The sequence below is a fragment of the Cornus florida genome, unplaced genomic scaffold (genome assembly GCF_030987335.1).
Source record: "Cornus florida cultivar Cherokee Brave unplaced genomic scaffold, ASM3098733v1 CherokeeBrave_3.0.0_Hap2_Chr07, whole genome shotgun sequence".
Lineage (NCBI taxonomy): Eukaryota > Viridiplantae > Streptophyta > Magnoliopsida > Cornales > Cornaceae > Cornus > Cornus florida.
The window spans coordinates 52,623,645-52,639,920 of record NW_026775577.1 but is presented as its reverse complement, the minus strand read 5'-3'; positions in this window follow the sequence as shown (position 1 = coordinate 52,639,920).

Sequence of the window (16,276 nt, the reverse complement as noted above, 5' to 3'; positions counted from 1 at the left end):
CTATACTTCGATTGATCGAACATCTTTGTCCTCATCCAAATGATTGATCTTATCCACAACTGTCCACCCACCTACCACTTTTGTCTTTTTCCCCATAAATATCTTCAAAATATCTTGGATTTGTCTTTTCCTAAAAACCTCACCCAGTTGGATAGATCTAGCCTTAGTTCGATAGATCTCAGCCAAGTTCGATCGATCCAAGTACAAGGTTTGATCGATCGAACTCCCTCCAGTGCGAAAAAGTTAAAATCCCAGCTCACTAAAATTGCCCTCCCTCCAATCATTAGAGAATATTGGGTGCACGACCCCAGCTCATTTGGTGTGTCACTTGACCTACCTATAAAAGGAATATGATACACTTTTTGAAGAAGAGGAATTCCATTCTAGGGAGGCAACTTTAGAGGCAATTCTTAGTGTAGAAGAAAAGGAGGAGAAGGCTAGAGACACCATTGGAGAGTTCTTCATCAATAAGGAGCAGATTTCATCCATGGAGCTTGCCCTTGAGGATTGGAGGAGCATCACCATGAGTGGCTAGACATCCTTTTGGTGCTAGAGTTAGCCCCAAGCATGCTTTCTTTACCTTAATCTTGTGTATTATTGAGGGATTAGTGTTGTAATACTTGTTTTGACACTTTGATTTATATAGATCTTGTTTATTCAATGATTTATATGGTTTAATGCTTCCAATTGTTCATTTCATTCTATCCATGTGTCTATGTATGCTAGAATAGATGTTCATGTGTTTGTCTCTAAATTTTGTGTTATTGATGCATGTCTATGTGTGTTGATGCTATAGATTTAGAGATTGTCAAAATATAGTGCTTAATGGAATGCTTTTGCTATTTTCTTGATGGCTCATACTTATTTCTTGATGGTTTGTGCCTCTCCCTTAGTTTAATTTCATGATAGTAGTGTAGTTGTAGTGTAGATGATAAATGAGAGGAAAATCCATGCTTATTGTTTGATGTTCTATGATTTTGAATGCAAGTAGCATATATCTCTAATCTTGTGGTGTATTTGGATTGTGAGCTTAAGGAAAGGATTAATGACTTGTTTTGATCTATTGTGCCTTTCACATGTTGTTTAGACAATATATGCTTCATTGATTAGATATGTTGTGCCTTTCACATGATGTTTAGACAATACATGCTCAATCGGTCATCCTTGCTTGTTGAATCAACCAATCACACACACACAAATGTTGCAACACACCTTACCCTCATTAGTCACTTGTGAATGGTATAGAAATGTATTGCTTGGTGGTGACCTCTAAACACCAAGACCTCTCTCTATCTCTTTTACTTACTCTTATTTGCAATTAATTACTTAGTTTAATTTAGTTACTCTCTAGCGTAATCAACTAACCAATCATTTGTTTGATCATTCGACCTATTAGCCCTAGTTGTAATTCCACAACAAAATTCGACCTAGCAATATCCGCAATCCCTTAGGACGATCCCTACTCACTCTATCTATATTTTTAGTGAAGGTAGTAGTGGCTTTTATAAATGTAAAACTTAGCTGCGCACTCTCCAAACTTGATGGTAGGGTGACGAACCACCAGTTTTTGGCGCCGTTGCCGGGGATTGATTGATTGATTTGATTGGCAACGTCGAATTTGTGGAAATTAATTAGGATTAGTACTCTTTTGATCATGTTTTTACTCTATTTTTATTTTTATTTTTCATTTGATTACTTATTGTGTTTGTTCATACTTGACAAGGTGCATTGAGTAAGGAGGTAAGTAAAGGAGCATCCAAGCTACAAAGCAAAGCAAAACAAAAAGGCTAAAAAGTAAAAATCTTAAAATTGCTAAGCTAAGCTAAAGCTAAGTTTGTGATTGATGTTTTTGTGACCTTTTAGATTTCGCTTTTATTCATGCCATTTTCGAACTCTGATGTTGTAGTTGATGTATAATTTTTTTGAAAGGTCCGAGGTACAATTTCTTTGCAGTGTTTTTTTTCTTCTTCATGTCGACTAGTCCCTGTCTAAAAACCTACTCTATTGTTATTGTTTGTTTCTATTGTCTGCATAAAATAGTATACAATCTCTTTGTTTCATAACTTTTTGTGACATGGTGGTCCCTCTGTGTTTGTCAAATGACCTGATATGCTTTGTAGTGGTTCTTTTTTTTGTATTTAATTTTGACCCACCATTATTGATTGCATTGTTTATATGATATAGTGGTCCCTTGTGTTAGTAAATATGCAACGTGTATTATGTAATTGTACCCCAATTGCATACTGACATACATAATGATCATGTACTTAAATTATTGAATTGGATATGTTACTTAATGATTGCATTGTCTTTATTATTTATACACTTAGTGAATAATGTGTCTATGCTGTTTTTATTAAGGTTGTCTCTGTCATCGTCTATATTGAGGTTTTCTGTACCCAATTGTTGTAGATGGATGATATGTTTAGCATTGAACTTCATCATGGGGGTATATTTGAGAAATCACACCTTATGACATACTTAAGAGGAAATATAACTGAATTTGAAAAGATAGACCCTGACATGATGTCATATATTGAGGTTCAAAGGATGGCAACTAGATTAGGGTATGGGGTGATCAGTGAAGTGTTCTATAAAGTACCTTATGAGTGGCAACAATTCAGAGAAGTGAAGTGTGATTTAGATGTGTTTAGGATGTTTTATGACCATGATGCTCATGGAAAAATTTCTGTTGTGAAATTATATATTGTTGCACTTTTGTTGAATGGGGCAGAAAATGAGGTCAACTCAGATGCTGATTTAGGGTGGGATTATCTAATGAGTGATACCCAACTCATTACTCCTGTGTCAAGTGAGTATAGTCCTAGTGATGAGTTGATAAGTCTGTGTGAATTTGATGATGAATGTGTTGATAGTGGTTATATGCACCAGGATTATATTCCTTCAAGGGATTTGGGGGAAAAAGAACTGGAATTAGGCATGAAATTTGGGTCAGCTGCTGATTTTAGGTTGGCACTTAGGGAAAGTGCATTGAAAAACAAGTTTGATATAATGTTCACAAGGAATGATGGAGATATGGTAACTGCAGTGTGCAAGGCTGAATGTGGTTGGAGGATACATGCAAGCAAACCTGAAAATGAAGATTGCTTGATTATTAAGACCTATGTGCCAGAACATACTAACTGTTTATGGTTTCATACAAATGGACAGGCCTCATCAACCTTCTTAGCAAACAAATATTGTGAACAAGTGACATTGAACCCTAAGATACCTTTGGGAACACTTAAGAGCACCATTGCATCTGAAATGAACATTGATGTGTCCACACATAAAGTGTATAGGGCAAAAAGAAAGGCATTAGCAATGATAGAGGGGAATGATGTTGAGCAGTATGGTAAAATGAGGGATTACTGTAGCTTGATATTGAGAACCAATCCTGGCAATGTAGTTAAAATACAAACTGAGCCCACTGCTGATGAAAGTGTTAGAAGGTTTCAAAGAGTCTTTATTTGTTATGCTGCAATGATAGCTGGTTTTAAACAAGGTTGTAGGCCACTAATTGGTGTAGATGGATGCTTCCTAAAGGGTCCTTATGGTGGTCATCTACTGAGTGCAGTGTCTATGGATGGGAATGGTCAAATGTTCCCAGTTGTAATTGCAGTGGTAGAGTCTAAGACAAGAGATTCTTGGGAATGGTTCATGGGAGAGTTGATGGATGCTGTAGGGCCATACAATGATATAACCTTCATATCTGATAGGCAGAAGGTAAAATGTATTTTAGTGTGTGGTCACACACTTCCTTCCACACACACTTAATTGCGCACACTTACTTGCACACACTCACATATGCACACACTCACATATACACACACTCACACCTGCACACACTCACACTTGTACACAATCACACCTGCACACACACTCACATATGCACATACTCACACCTGCACACACACTCACACCTGTACACAATCACACCTGCTCATACACTCACACCTTCATACACTCACACCTGCACACACACTCACACCTGCACACACTCACACCTGCATACACTCACATATGCACAAACGCTCACACAATCACACCTGCACACACACTCACATATGCACACACACACTCACACAATCACATTCACACAATCACACCTGAACATACTCACACCTGTACACACTCACACCTGCACACACACTCACACCTGCACACATACTCACACCTGCACACACTCACACCTGCACATAATCACACCTGCACACACTTACACCAGCACACACTCACTTACCTGTACACACTCAATTGCACACACACTTACCTACACACACACACTTACATGCACACACACTTACCTACAAACACTTGTCAGCCTTTTGTTCAAGTGATGGAGTGAAGACATGTTATATTATAATGGCATTTTGTTTATTGTCAGTATGTTATATGATCATGTGGAAGACTAGTACAAAACTAACCTGTTTATTGTCAGCCTTTTTGTTTATTGTCAGTCTGTGTATGAAGACTTTATTATGAATGTATGACATGTTCTATCACTCTATTTATCAATGTTTTAACTACTGCATTTATTTTGGGAACACTTTAATTAACTGAATGTCAGATTACCAAGTGCATTGAATATGAAGTGAATTGCAGTGCACTTAGATCAATTGAGTTACAGTGCATTTTTACTTACAGCTAAGTGTGTCATGTTACCTAAGTGTGTCACTTTGACACTTACAGCTCAAGTGTATAACAGGTGCACTGCGAAAAACTGAATTATAATGGCTGTCATTTTTGCTTTAAGTGTATAACAGGTACAGTGCCAAAAACTGAATTATAATGGCTGTCATTTTTGCTTTAAGTGTATAACAGGTACAGTGCCAAAAACTGAATTATAATGGCATTCATTTTTCAAGACAACTGTATAACAAGTGCAGTGCCAAAAACTTGCAATTCCAATCAGGAAATTCAACCCCCAAAACCTTGCACTTCCAATCATTATCATAACTTGTACTGCACTATCATTCAGCAAACCAAAATCACCTAATTTTGGTCTCATTGCATGACAAATATAACATATAATCAGAAAATTCATACAACACCACCTTCAACAAAATAGATTGAATTTTCATTCATCTCATACTTTTACAAGATTCTGATTCATACGACATACAATCAAAAAATTCAACCCCCAAAATACATGTTCATTCATACAACAACATACTACTAAATCCCAACATTCACTTCACAAAAAGGCAAACAAATAGCACCACAACTGACAGGCCAAATAAAAACATGCTTCCAACTAACATTGACTTAGCAATTGCAATGAAATCATTGATGGACACAACATGACCTACTCGACCTTCATGTTCCTCTTGTATAGCTTCACCCAAACCAGCTGAAGGAGTCCACCATTCGAAAAAATTACGAACCCTATCCTTGCAATTGAAAAACAACTTCCCAGGATTGTCGTCTGACTCAGAGATCAACACAGCTGCCCTTTTGTCACAACAACATTTCCTATTCTTGAAAGGGCCCCTTCGCACCACACCACGAAACCCACGTCTTGCAGATGATTCATAACTCATTTTCTGCAAATATACGCACGCACATAGAAGGAGAACGAGAAGGAGATGGACATGAAAACTAACAGTATCGTGAAGATGAAAATAGAAGTAAAGATGGATGATAACACTTACTAACACTTGTATCGATTTTCTGACCACGATTATCACCTAAATTAATAGTCGATTGACCACCAAGAACAACAACAGAAAACCCTAGCAGTTGCAGAGTTCGTGATTTGGGGATATTTGGGTAAAAGCCGTGTTTGGCTTTGTTGGTCTATTATAAGGAATTGGATATTGGGGTATAACCGTACAATGGTTGGAAATTAAGGGCACTATTGTCATTTCATGCTTCTAAGGGCAATATCGTCTTTTAAAAAAATTCATTCAAATTTAACGGCTATATCTCACCGGACCTTGGCCAGATGGGGTAATCTACAACTTTTTTGCATAGTTCAGGGGGTTTCTTGCATTTTTTGAAGTTTAGGGGGTTAGTTGCAGGTTTCCTCATAGTTCAGGGGGGTTTTTTGCACTTTTCCCTTAAAATAATTTTAAATTTGTTTACCAACAGTATTGTTTGAAATGCTCCTGTTACTAATCTTCTAACTGTCTTTTAATGGAGTGTTTTTATATTTGGTAATAGTAGCACTTTACAAAAGAGGGAAAAAAAACAAAAGAAAAAGTAGTTACCTAAAACATAAACATCTATTTCGTTTTCTCGAATTGATCTCTCGCGAAAAAAAGAAATATATAATATATACATCTATATAATTTTATTTATTTATTAACTTTGTAAAAAATAAAACTCACACACCCTTTTCTTTTTATTGGGACTTAAACTCTACCTTCCAAATATGACTAGACTATAGTTTTAATTTGGCGATTATACATCTATATAAACTCATTTTTACAAAAACTCTATTAAAAAGTCATTGCTTCTATCTATTAAAAAACAAACGCTTATGCATATGATGCAGTCTCTCCTGGATAAATATTGAAATTAATGTCACGGTGAGTGGCCACTTTTGCGAGGTGATTTATATATATATAGATGGAAAATAGGGATTTTTATCACACTGAATTGTGAGATATAATATTAAATTGAAAATTTTGGTGTCAAAACAAGTCCGATTAAGTTGTATTTTTTGTTTGAATTTTGAGTCTTGTGTTCGGAAGCGAAATTGAAGAATTGGATCGTGACGATATACACCGATTCGATAAGAACGACATATTAGACAAGTGTATAAGGACACGTAAAAAATTTCAAGGACAATTTGTACAAAAAGTGCACTACGTTTGCGGAACCGGTCGCCCTAAAACGCAACCGGTTGCACTGTTGATTTTAAAATTCATTTTTGAAGTATAAATCATTGCCTTCGAGGAATCGGTTGCGCTTTTCTAGAATCAAGTTGGAAATTGTTCTCCAACTGCAATTTTGTGAGGCCAGGTTTCCATTTTTTCATTTTTCCAAACATTTTTCATTTTTTATGTATTATGTTGATGTGCATGGAACACATTACACGTGGATCCCAAGAGTCATTTAGATATTTTTAGAGTTCCGAACTCTTAAAGTTGCATTTAGGATCGTGCATTTTAAATTTTCGGGCTCAGGAGGTTTGGGCTATGGTTTCCAAAATAGGTTTATGGATAATAATAATACATGCATACAATTTAGTACGAGAAGTGAATTAAGCTTGAAATTTGAGCAAACTCCAAGGTGGGACACTTAGGCTCCGTTTGTTTGGACGTAAAATATTTTTTAAAAAATATATATTTTTTATTTTCTTGTATTTGGTTGTTGTAAAATATTTACGAAAAAAAAATATATTAAAATTTAACAAAAATAACTTATTCATCACTTTTCGATAAGTTATTTTATATATCTCGCCCGATGGACTCGACCTTAACCTCGACGTAGACCTTTGCCAAACACCAACAAAATAAAATAAAAAAACATATATTTTACCTGAAAAAGAAAAATATTTTTCAAAGAAAATATTTTATGTCGAAACAAACAAAGCCTTAGGTTACATTAATTTCCTTTGATCGGTTGATCATGAATACCACTAATTTTATAACCATAATAATATTGACTACTCTAAAAACGTAAATTGTCAGGGAAAATATCATGATTTTTTTTTTTTTTGAATGAGTGAGTGAGTATATAAGAAAAAAGATGTACAAATACGTGGGGCATACCTAGAATACAAAACCAAGTAAAACCCCCCCCCCCCCAAAAAAAAGAAAAGTCCAAAAAATAGTTGGACCACAGCCCAAGTAAGGCCCATTCAAATTGTAAATTCCAGCCCAAGTGATTTAAATAATTATATAGTGCTAGCTACGTAATTAATAGAAACAAATTAATTATATACTTATGAAAAGATGATAGGCGAAGCATCAGAATGTCCAAGTTAAAGTAAATTATAGGAAAAAATTAAAGTGAAATCAACATCAAAACTTTACTTTTCTACTAAATTACATTTATGCTTGGAAAGTGAGGCAGAATCAATTAAATGTGATTATAATATTAAAGCTACATACTTTTTTTGTTTTTTTTTGTTTTTGTTTTATTTAATTGTCTGGTGGGAGAGGAAGAAGAAAAACCAAAGTTAGAGGACTTGTAATGTATCACTTAGAGCATCTAGGGCAGCAAATGATAGAGAAGAATTGTGAAAAGTAGGAGAGAGAGAGAGAGAGAGGGGCAGTCTGTGGATAAAATTGAGAGCCCCTTTGTGACCCCTACAAACTCTTCTCTATAGTCTTCTCTACGAGACAAAATTGTTTAGATCATATTTATCATTTTCTTTAATTTTTTATTAGCTGCTTTGTCTCTTTAGTTTGGCAGCTTTGAAACGGCTATATTATCTACTCTATAAATACTAATTCTTATCTTTAATAATTCTCTCTCTCAATATTTTTTTTAACATTTATCTCAATGAATCCTCCACCTCCATTCTTTTGCCCCCATCTCAACCAATATTATAACTCCGAATTACCACCGCAATCCAATTATAATTTGAATTCTTCAAATTTTTTTTCAATCTGAAAATCCATCTCAACTACAATACTCTTATTTTCAATTCCAACCTTCTCAATTCCAACCCCTACCACATCCCCAATTCCAACCTCATTTCCAGTTCCAACCATCTTAATTCCAACCATCTCAGTTCCAACCTTCTCAATCCCAACCTTTTTAGTTCTAACCTTCTCAATCCCAACTATCTCAAACCCAACATAATTCTAGGTATGTACGAAACAAAATTGGTCCATTGAAGAAGATGAAGCATTATGCAAAGCATGGGTTGACATTGGAGAAGATCTAATAATGGGTTCAGATCAGAAGCAAATCACGTATTGGTAACGAGTCCATGAAAATTTTATTCGATAACCAGGGGCACAACGTCCCGAAATGTACATTTAATACATCAGAAAATGAGCCATTTAAGTTGGATCACTGTTGGTGTATTTTAAAGAATTCGTTAAAATGGAATTCCATTTTCAACAACAATGATAAAGGGAAAAACAAAAGAGGAGTGGAGATTGATATGAATAAGCTTGGAAAGTGGCCAGAAACTGTTCAACCTACTTCATCAACAGTCCAAACCAATCCATCTACTCCGTCAACACCTAGAGTATCAACACCAGGTTCAGTAAACCTTGGCGACGACGATTCGCTTGCAATTAGTGTTGAAAGTTCGTATGGCATTATACGACCCCCCGGACGAAAAACATTCAAGAAGGGTCACAAAAAAACACATATGTGAGTATACATACTACATCAGTCATCTTTTGTATAGGAGTGAACCCCATACGACCGAGGGCATCAGGTTTCTGGATGAACCATTCATCATATGCCACCGTTCAAAATGTGAAGAAACAACTCTCGTCGCATTTGAAACCTTTTACGAAATATGTTTGGTGGATAAATCGGATTTTCAGCAAAGTAATCTCGGAATAAACATTGTGCTGCCTCCTCTCGATCAGGTTTAATATATTTTCTCTTACGAGGTTGAAAGAATGCCCACAGTACCCTATTAGGCGATTATAATCTCGTCACATCGTTCATCATTTTCGATGGATTTCAAAAATATCTTCTCCATCTGAATCTGACGAATTCAATGGAGAAATAGACTAGGAGATGGGTATATCTCGTGACGATGAAGCCATTGTTGTTTTGTATAAGAAAGATGAAGACTCAAAGAACATAGAGTGGACTGGAGAATGCAAAGAAGTGGACTCGATAATTGAAAGAAGATAGAATAAGTGGTTTATATAGAAATTGAAAGAATAGAGAATGGACTTGATAATGCAAACAAGTGGACTTGATAATTTAAAGAAGATAGAATGAGTGGTTTATGTAGAAATTGAAATATAGCCGTTAGAAAAAAGACAAAAAAATATAAAATTAAAATTAAAATTTTTTATTTAATTTTTAAATTAAATTAATAAAATAAAAAAATAATAAATAGATAATGAGATAATTGAGTTCCACACCATGGAACATATTGGATAACAAAATATAGAGTACCACATCATCACATTTTAGCTTATGCGGCAATCTACTTTAAAAAAAGTAGATAGATAACCTTTAGCCCCACACCACATGCTCTTATAGTCGGTTTGGTAAGGAAGAGGAGTGGGGGGAAGATAGAAAGGAAGAAATAAATTCATTGGTTTAGTAGAAAGGATGAGTCATCCTTCCTCGTTCGGAAATTTTTATCCCTCTAAATAAGAATGGAAGACACGAAGAAACAAATGCAAGACTAATGCAGAAGTGGACGAAAATGAATTGTACCAGCGTTCAATAGTACTTTTCCTAATGGCCGCGGTTGTGGAGTCAATTACATACGATATTTTTATTGTAGGGCGTGGCCTATATATATATATGTATATATATTTGCTTATATATACATTATTTACAGGTCAGCATTATCAGAAACAGATTGGGATCGTACAACTAGACGTATAAAAGATATATAGGGCCTTGTTGAAGGGCGATTTGGAAGGTGTGAAAAATATCCTGGATGAGCATTCATAATTACTACAAGAAATGATTATCCATATATAATTGTATGTTTTTTTTAAGTGATGAATAACAGTGCTCCATTTTCTGAAAGGATTAATGTCAAATGTTACTAAAGCATTAGGTACGAAACAGAGTACTACTATTCCATTCATATGGTTATTGATTAATTTTCCCATAGTCTTTTCTTTTTCTTATTTCTTTCTTTATATATATATGTATAATCTACAAAGATTTTTATCCGAGTAGAAATATATATAAAAATCTTTGCAGGTATTGAAGAAGAAATGAATATGAAGAAAAAAAACATCAAACCTCGTGAACTACTCAGCAACATGTGTTCCCCAATATGGACTTATGATTCTAAACATGTTGGAGTACTATATACCTTGAGGCGATAAAAATAGCCATCAAATGTGGGAATGTTGGATTTGTTGTGGAAGTCCGTCCAATCCTACTTTTTTTTTACCTTGGTAAGAAAAGCGCTGCCATACGACATCTACAGGCAATTAAGGAGCAAGCTACCCATACAAGAACCACATAGAACAGCAAATAACAAAAGCTAACAATAACAAAACTAACACCCCTTATAGTCAAGATCATAGTCTTTACAAACCAGGAAAAGGTATTAGTTATAGTGGGAGTACCAGCACCACAAAAGAAAGAAAGATGCACCGCCTTACACAACCTCCCAGATAGAACTTGGTCGACAAACGATGATGTAAAATAGATCGAGAGGGAGCCAAGATATGACCACAAGAGAAAGACGCGTAAGAGCTCCATAAACATGTCCTTCACCTCTAGCCAAGTTGCGCACCATACCACCAATATCCACATGACCTGGCACCAACCCCAGCCAAAGCTGTTGCCAAACTTGATTCATTGCAGGCTGCAAAAACAGGACATAACTCACCAAAGACTTGGGCTCAATAGACTCAACCTAATCAGTCAGTGGGTTAAAATATGCACCAGGGCCCAAGCCCACTATTGGAATAGATAGAAAATTCAAGACTATGCCAATAGTGGAAACCATAAAGCTCAAAGGCCAGAGGCCCAGCAAACCCATACTAGAACCTTCCATGAGTATGTGGACCAAAACGAAAGCATAGATGATACGCCAGTCATGCAACGTAAGCAACACCAGAGATGACGTCATATCGACCAGCCTGAATAGTATCCCAAAACATTGATAGGCACGGTGAACCGAATCCGGCGAGCTTGATGAACAAGATAGTAAATCGGCCGGTGATCTTATTCGGTCCCCTTGGATAGCAAAAGAAGAAAACAAACAGAAAACACACACAACATAACAGACATAGAACATTAGATCCAGAAAAGAACCAAGAAAAACGGTAGAAATACTTAGATCAAACGGAAAAATCGGCAAACATAGGTCAGCAGGTATTGCACCGATCCAAATTGGCTATGAAATGAGCATGAACACACAAGAGCCAATCCATCCAACCAACGGAGATAAGCTGTGTCTGGGATGGGTGATGACAACCATCCCCCAAAACACCCTATTGGAAAGAAATCCAAACTCTGATGAAATAGAGAACCTCAATGGGGTGAGGAAAAGAAAACTATGATAAACAGAGAATAGAAAACAGGAGCAAAATTAGAAGAAAAGTTGAAAGATCAGAGGGGAGTTGGGGTTTCTCTCTCTAGAACTTTCTCTCTCGAGCACCGCCCCCAGAGAGAGAGACTTCTAGGTTAAATCTTGTCTCATTAATGCGTCCGAAATGATCGTGAAGTTCCCGTCCAATCCTACTTTGTGATGGGGGATTAATTGAAACTTTATGTATGGTTTAACTAGTGAATAAAAAAATCAAATTGCGGGAACTGTAGTAAAATCAAATAGCATGTTACACATAGCTGCATACCTATTCGTAGATGTTCCAGATGAAGAAGGTTTATAAAAAGAAAAAGAAAAAGATGGACAACTACAGTTACACAAGGTATTGAGTAAGGCTCCTGGTGCAGCTATGAAAGTGCAGAGAGAACTACAATGGTACAAGGTACGTACGTAATCTAATTCTTAGCTTTCTATACATTTCATCGAATTTATATATTCTTCGAAGATATACAGGGGGTGATTGACTTGGGAAGTTACAATTTTAGTAGCAAACCTAAATATAAATGACCCTTGGTCATTGATGAGATATTTGGTTGTAGCATTAATCCACTCCCATCCATTTGGAGGGTGGTTTCTTAATTTTTAACTTCAACTACAATTAATTATCCCACAAATCAATGTTAGCCATTCTATTGACTCATATAAATAGTGGAATTAAACAAGCTAGTTTGGAAGTACATACTCAGAACTTAATTTCATCATTAATTTATTAATTAGTTCTCTCTCTTTAACCAACTATGATATATATAGGAGGTGGGAGAGGATGGTACATTCTTCATTCAAATTTCTTGTAACAAGAATTGAGAAACTCCTCCAGATTTGTTCTCAAAATGGCACTCTGACTTAGTCAAAGACGGAGAAAAATGGATGAGAGATATAGCAACATCATGTACACAATTGTACACTGCTATGTTTGTGGCAGCCTTCACATTACCAGATGACAATGCTGATGAACTAAAGGATTTAGGGCACCACAGGTCACTGAAACCAGGGGACCCCAAGTTCATATGGTATAACTCTTTTATGGTTTTCCTTATATCAGATGTATTATCTATATTCTCTTCGGTTACTACAGTGTTAATTTTTCTAAGCATCCTCACTTTGAGGAATAAGACTTTCTCAAGGCATTGCCCATAAGATTGATAATTGGACTTGCCGCCATGATGGTAACTTTTGGTGCCACTCTTGTTATTGTGATTGGTGAAAAAATAACATGGGTTGTGGCTCCAATTACTTTACTTGCTAGTTTCCCAATAACCTCATTTGTTTTATTGCCATTTTCCCTGTTTATTGGCATCGTCTCCCTACTTTCATACTTTCTCTTGCTAATCTTATTCTGTTGATTCAGTTAAAGCATTCTGTTAAGTGATTCTTATCTTATTGTTCTCTATTTCCTTCCTGTGAGCCCAGATCCAAACAATAAGTCCTAGATCCAAACAGTAAGTCCCAGGTAAGGGCCTGAGCGGTGCGGCATGAGCGGATGAGAGTGTGGATAGGTTGTAGACACCACTTTGAGAGAATCATGGTAATAGTGTGTTTTAACCAGTTAACCTAATAGGAATAGTTTGAGTTAAGCCATCATGAATAGGTTGTTTAGATCTACTTCTTCAATGAGCTTTAGCTCTAGAGCTAGCCTACCCCCTCTAGTTCCTTACATAGTTAATGAAGAAGAATATCGCATTGAAGACAGTAACTTAGATTTTTGTGATTGGAATATTCCAAGAATTCCAAGTAAAGAAATTTATGAAACTAGTTTTCTCAAGTCAACTTTTCTTAGTGATTACACAGTTAAAACAGTTGAACAGATTTATTCCTTGTCAAAAGAACATAAAAAATGTCAATTACTCACAGCCAAAACAATCAAAAAACAAAGAGAAAGATGGTATAATTTTATCCATTTAGGTCTTGTTCAAGTTGCAATCAAACCATTCACCAATAGAGGACTTAGTGCCTCTGTCTTACTAGCCCTTAGAGATGACAGGTTCATTGATTACGACCTTAGTCTCTTAGGAGTCATGGAAACAAGTCTCTTTAATGGCCCAGATCATTTCAATTGTTACCCAGATTTAACGCTAAGTCTAAGTGATCCCCATTTATTAAAGGCTTTAACTCTTAACGTTCTAACTTCAGGTTACCCTATGTTGCTAGGGTTTTAACCTTTAGGTTTGATCTACAGAATCTATTACAAAACAATAAAAACCAATCTTAATGTCAAAACAGTTAAAAAAAGACATAAAAGGCCATACTCTATTAATTGAAAGCAGCACTCCTGATGCTAACATTCAAATAAAAAAAACAATTGCCTGGAAAGACATTTTGTTGCCTAACGAATTGATTCTCCACAATGAAAACCATCTAGTTAAGATAAAAAATGATATAAGTAACCTTGATAGGGTTCAGGAATTTATTGATGGAACAGTCAGAATAAGTTTTGATGAACAACGTCTTCTGACTCGCTCTCGTCCTTCTACTTCTTAGAACAGATTGGATAATGATCTGTCAGAAAGAGAAAGTGAAGTTCCTCCTCTAGAAAGAAAAAATTCAGAACTGGATCCAAGGTTAAAAGACGTTAAGTTAAAGGGTCTTAAAATCGTAGAACAGGTGAACCATCCCTGCTATACACGTACTCCAAAATCTAAGTCCACAGCAAGTTCTCCTACACCTTTTGATTTTATTGGAAACCTCAACACCATTACCCCACAATTAAATACCATTAGTAAACCTTTCACGTATAACCTCTCCAAATTACATGACGAATATTCATCCCTATACAATAAAGAAAAAAGAAAAACTTTTAGAAAAACTCATACTGAAAAAGAACAAAATAAGCTTCTCCGCCTTTGGCAATAGTTCATGGTTGAACACAAAATAGAAATCCATTTCTTTGAATACCTTGAGAACTACCATAACAAAGTTAATGTTTTAACAAAAGTTAATTGGAAAAAATCAGATACAACAACTATCTCCTCTTCCTATCCTCCATTAGAATTTGTGATTCTTGATCACATGGGAACTGAGGTCACTGCTTCTCCACTAAAAGTCAGTACCACCACTGATCTGGATACATGAAAAATAATTGAACAAAATAATTTCACAAATCAATATTTACACACCATTGGTACACAACTTGATAAAATTGAACTTTCTTTAAACAAACCAACAATACCACAAGAAAAACCCATTCCAATAGAAAACCCATAATCTCTATGCCATCACACAGAAAAGAACTTCCGAATACCTTACCTAATTCTTCTGTAAGCCTACAAATTGAAACAATTCTCAAAACTCTTGAGAAAGGAAAAGCTAAAACAAAAGATGAAAAAACTGTCACTGTCATTAACAATAACGATTCTGATAGCTCTTTTTCCTCCTCTGCTTATCCTTCTGACATTCAAGACATTGAAAAAGCCTTCTCCAATTTAGAGCTTAATCGCATTACTAATAAACGAGTTAATCCTACTAGCCTTACAAAAAATTGGTACCCTAGACCAACTCCTCCAGATCTCCAATATGAAGAAAGAAACATCCAAAATCAATTCTCTATCTCTTCTGATAAGCTCTATGAATGGAATATAGATGGTTTATCTGAACAGAAAATTTTAAACAAGCTCAATCATATATCCATGGTGGCTAATAAATATGTTACTTCTTATGATCTTAGTCAACCAAATATTGTTGATTTACTTACTTCAGGATTCATGGGAATGTTAAAATCCTGGTGGGAAAATCATCTCATTGAAGATTCTCGTGAAAAAATAAAAAATGCTGTCCAAAAAGACAATAATGGACTTCCTATCTTTGATGAAACTATAGGAAGAGGTATTCCAGATGGTGTCAATACACTTATCTACACCATAGTTGAACACTTCATAGGAACTCCAAGTAACATTACTGCCCGAATACATTATCAACTCACCAATCTCACTTGTCCGACCATGAGTGATTTTCGGTGGTACAAAGATGTATTCTTATCCAGAGTTATGCTCAGAGATGAAGTAATAAACCATTTTGGAAAGAAAAATTTATTAACGGTTTACCCAATCTTTTTGCCCACAAAATTAGAGAAACTCTAAGTAAAGCCACAGGTGTCATTGA